The following is a 5000-nucleotide window of genomic DNA, read 5'->3' as shown; positions in this document are numbered from 1 at the left end:
AGGCTTCTCCGCGAGCGGTCCTCTTTAGGGTGTGTGTGTGTGTGTGTGTGCACGCATGTGTGTGTGTGTGTGTGTGTGTGTGTGTGTGTGTGTGTGTGTGTGTGTGTTTGTTTGTTTTTAAGTGTGTGTGTGTGAGTGTTAGGGTTAGGGTTAGGGTGTGTGTGTGTATGTGTGTGTGCGTGCATGCGTGCGTGTGTGCGTGTGTGTGTGTGTGTGTGTGTGAAAGAGGAGATCGACAAGATAGAATAACAAGGCAAAAAAAACAACTGGCAACCTTAGATGGAAATGCTTCTGCTGGGGAGGGAGGCGACGGAGCGGAGTATCTGCTCGGATAACAGCACCAAGGGCAGTGATGACCACGTGAAGAATGCCTGTTCAGTACTGTCAAAAGAACTCGCATCCGCCACAGCTGGAGTGGTGTACATTGAATTGATTTGGTCAGTCATAAGCAATAGCAGACGTGCATATCCGTTTTATTCTCCATGGTACATGGGATGTTCATAATCCGTTTTACGGAACGACCTGACCTGTCTCTGGAGAGTGTTCCCCTATCAGAAACAGTTTCAAGGATAAGACATACTACATTATTACATTATCGAATGAAGTAAAACACAGAACTTCCGTGTTGCTTTGTAACTTTTCAAAAATAAAATGGATGAAGAGCCTCTTTAGGAAGCAGATGTCACAAGTAGATATCTATGCAGCAACAGATGGTCAAAGCAAGATTTCCCTTGCTTTGACCATCATTTGAACATTTATATTGGTTGGTGTGGTTCACTTTGAACATTTGTTTTCAAATTCCAGCCATAAGTTTTCATCTTCTATATTTAGTTATTAATCGTGTAAAATTTTTTAATTCTGTGGTGATTCGTCTCCTCTCAAACAGACCTTGGCCTTGACAAAAGATTCCAGATCTGATATCTGATGAATTGCGTCAACGATGGTGCATCCCAATGAAATATATAAGACGGTGAAACCTGACAACGGAAATGTCCTTGATACCAATCCAAATTCCGGCCCACGTAGGTCTCAATAGCGGTCCCGACTTGGGCGATCTATCATCTGAATGGAACTTTGAGTGGCAGAGCAGGTCATACCACACAACCGCAACGCATGGCTGAGCTGTTGCACCTTACACAAGTCCCAACCAACTGACGTCTCTCCCCCGCCTGGACCTTCTAACGAGAAAAAAGGTTGCAGAACCACAACTGTCAACCGTTGACAGGTCGTTACCATACAGAACCACAGAGTGTGTGTCCATATTGGCACCGATTGCACTCGTAACCACCCCTAGAAGGAAGTATCCCACACACTGCATTCAATCTCAAGGTTTCCTCCTCGATAATTAAAGGAGCTTTTCCGTGCTCTTTGGGGGGGGGGGGGGGGGGGCTACGGTGCTGCCCTTTGAAGTCATATAACCTGTGACGCCTTTTGAGGCTGTAACTTTGATTAAGGGCTATATCACTTCAACTGAGCATCAGCCTGGTGGCTTTTCCTCTGTTCCATAAGGGAAAACCTCACGGGTTTCCCTTTGGGGCATGTCAGTGGTCCTGCAGGCGCTGACCTCTTTCTCATGTAGCTCATGCTCTTCCTCGGCCATGGTGATTCTTCACAGCTCTCCCCAATACAGGTCACACTCACTGCTCACACCTTGGATGTCGAGTTGCAGCCCCTGGGATCTCTCCAGGTTTCCCTCCAAACTGGTTTGTGTGATTGAACACAGCCCCTGAAATAGCAGGTCACAGCGGTTCCTGAGGTGCGGGCGAGCGTCTCCGTTGCCTAAAGCAACCAGTGTTCCCTGAGCAGGGACCCACATCCATTAGCTTGCTGTGATGCTGTGTCTCCTACGTCATGTCGCAGCGAGAACAGAAGAGCAAAGGAAATCATGAGCCTCTATCTTATGCCTTCTGGCGAGGAGCGGGGATGAGGGTGCAGTCTTTGATTGGATCACATCTCTCAATCAAGTTACAGATCTGCTTCCCGCTTAGATTATAAGCAACAGTGGTTGCTGAAAACATAACTCAGAGGCAATTTGCCGTATGAGACGATCTCTTTCGATTCTTTTTTGCCAACAGAGGAGAAAATCTGTTTCATTTCAGTTGGTAGTTGAACACAATCGCCAATTAGTTAGCAAAGTAACACTCACGATGGAGAACATGAATCGCAGCACATCATTCAACTGCCGCTTGTGATTTGCTGGAACTGGAGAACAAGCTGCTTCGTAGCGGACCTATCCCCTCGGGCCTTTTTAAGACTTTGACTGTTAAGAGGGATTGCTCAGCTCTGGCAATCAGGCGGCATTATTTACCAAATGTCAAATGCAAGAACACACGGCTGATGTGGAGGAAAGGCATAGCATCGCTGCATGCTCCGTTTCCTGGGTTTGATGGACATTTTGTTGGTGAAATCACTTGTAAAATAAACAAATTGCTGCAAGATTGCCCAGATATAGCCATCGGGCGGATGTAGGATGGTGTGAACTCTTCAAGAGCGTGAAAGAGTGGGATGGGTAGAGGTAAGTGAGAGAAGAGTGGGAAGGAAAGAAGCAAAGTTACATCAGAGAGAAAGGAGATGTCAACATATGCATGTTTGTGTGTACATCTGCATGTTTGCGCACATGTGTGTGAGTGTTTGCGTGTGGGAGGAAGTCTGGGCAAAGTATCAATTCAATTGAAATTGATTGTCAATTGATTATCAATTGAAACGTCTGGGTTTCATAAAGGCTGAGTCATTTTAGACCCTATCATAATAAACGTGAGGCCAACAATGCAAGCCTATTGGACGCAAAGCCACATATCATACAACTTAGATGCCCTGGCCCGAATAGGCCAGACAAAGAGAGGGAGGGAGAGAGAGGGAGAGTCAGAGAGAGAGAGAGAGAGAGAGAGAGAGAGAGAGAGAGAGAGAGAGAGAGAGAGAGAGAGAGAGAATGAATTAAATCAGGGCAATGGAGCCACCAGAGAATGCTTATCTCTGGTGGTGAGACTAGGAAATAAGAAAGAGAGAGAGAGAGAGAGAGAGGGAAAGAGAAGCAGAAAGACGTCATAGAAAGAGAACAAAACCGTGCTTACGTGTACATTGTAATGCGATTTCCCATAGGTTAATCTAAATTAACTGTTCGCTGTCATGCAGCATTCAATAACATTAACTTTAATGTGGCTGTAAAACACTTTGTTTTTCTTTCAGGAAAATAATAAAAGTAGAATTTTCACTGCCTGGACCTTAAAGTTTTATGGACCTAGATGATTTGGGGAGCTGGGAAACTTGCAAGAATGCTTGCGACGCAAAAGGTTTAAAATATCCTTAACGCCTTCTCTATAAACATATAAAGTGCTTCTGCGTCACTCAGGGATTGTGCCTCCCTTCAAGATTGTATGCATTCTGAACGTTAAGAAATAAATAAATCATAATTTTTTAAATCATGCATTCAGTTCACTGCACATGCGTCAGAGGGAAATGAGGCCTTGTTGAGAACTTCTGCTCGCCATGTTTTCTGGTGGATTTAGTTTTTGTCTTATTCCACATCATGTGTCCCACACAAATCATCCATAGAGGACCAGATGGTGAAACTCCTCAGCAATCGGATCTTTAAGCCAAAGTGATGAGGATTCTAAAGCAATAACAACACAAAACTGAATGCTTCAAAGCATTTTGCCATTTTACAATATTTGCCTTGAAATGTGACCAGCCTGGGAGTTGACTTGGGAGGGGCTGGGGCGGGGGGTATCTTGGCAGACAGAAAAACAAACATATATACCATATGGGGATAAGTATGTATTCCCATGTACAGAAGATATCCCTTTTTATTAAATCCCTGAGGGGGGAAATAAGAGAAGGCTATATATACAGAATCGGAGAGTGGAAAATGCCTGAACTAGATTGACCCCCAGGTTGCCAAATCAGGACTTCTCGATAATTGCAGGCTTTTATTTAACAAAATAAACGAATATACTATTAAAGTGTTCCCTTTATTGACTTCAAACGTGGTTCTAGACATGTTTGTGGATGAAGACAGTCCAGCGGATGAGGAAAGCCAGTGACGTCGTACTAAACAATGCTATAAACACCTAAACCGTGGAGTAGTGAAGCATGGCACCGAGCAATACAGGTGTTTGTGATTTGTAAAAGAAATTAAATAAAAGTAGGGCATGAAAAAAACAACACTGCCTGGGCTGCTATTGAATTTGATTACTCAGTCAAACGCCATCGGGGGCAGTCGGTGGTCGGAGGACTGAATAAGTCCACCCCTACCTCCACCTCCACCTCTCCCGCCGACCCCCAACCCCCCGCAGCCACTGGAAGTGAAAGGGTAAGTATGTGCCAGGTGTGGGCGGGTGGAGGTGGAGGTGTACTGTGGAGACAGATGGGCTGGACGGGGGAAGGGAGACCTCATCATTAAGGGGAGGGTGGGGGGGTGGGGGGGGAGGGGTAAGAAATGGGAATGAGTTATTGGGAGGTAGAGGGAGCAAAGGAACACATTATGATTAATGTCAGCCTATTATTGCCCAGGCAATTGCCAAGTTGAAATGAGGGCACGAGAAGTGGAAAGATAATAGAAAAAGAGAGGGAGAAGAGAGCGAGCGAGATCAAGAGAGACAGGGGGGAATAAAGGATGAGAAAGACATAGAGACACTAGTTGGGGGGCCTGGCTTAGTTGAGTGGTCTGGCTTATTAATTTGTCAGGAAATGTTTAATACGGAAACAGATTCCAGGCATGCTTAGGACCACAGTGTGTGCAGTGTGCCACAACACAGCCTGGAAAAAACACTGCTACACAAGCCCACACTGCAAGCAAGGCTGAGCAGAGATGCAAATGATGTCTAAAAGAGAAACTACCAGGTGGTCATAGGCAGCACTGTAATGTGTGTGTGTGTGTGTGTGTGTGTGTGTGTGTGTGTGTGTGTGTGTGTGTGTGTGTGTGTGTGTGTGTGTGTGTGTGTGTGTGTGTGTGACAATCTGTTATAATTGTATTGTACACACCATGATGTGTAGCACGTGGC

General features: G+C 45.4%; 1 protein-coding gene across 1 annotated transcript in view; it reads right to left on the bottom strand.

The window, feature by feature from the left end:
• plcl1 (phospholipase C like 1) overlaps positions 1-5000 on the bottom strand; it is a 53520-nt gene that overhangs the window by 25586 nt on the left and 22934 nt on the right. The window lies entirely within an intron of this gene.

This window comes from Micromesistius poutassou (genome assembly GCF_964030765.1).
Source record: "Micromesistius poutassou genome assembly, chromosome: 14".
Taxonomy (NCBI): Eukaryota; Metazoa; Chordata; class Actinopteri; order Gadiformes; family Gadidae; genus Micromesistius; species Micromesistius poutassou.
This window is presented reverse-complemented; position numbering and strand designations above follow the sequence as displayed.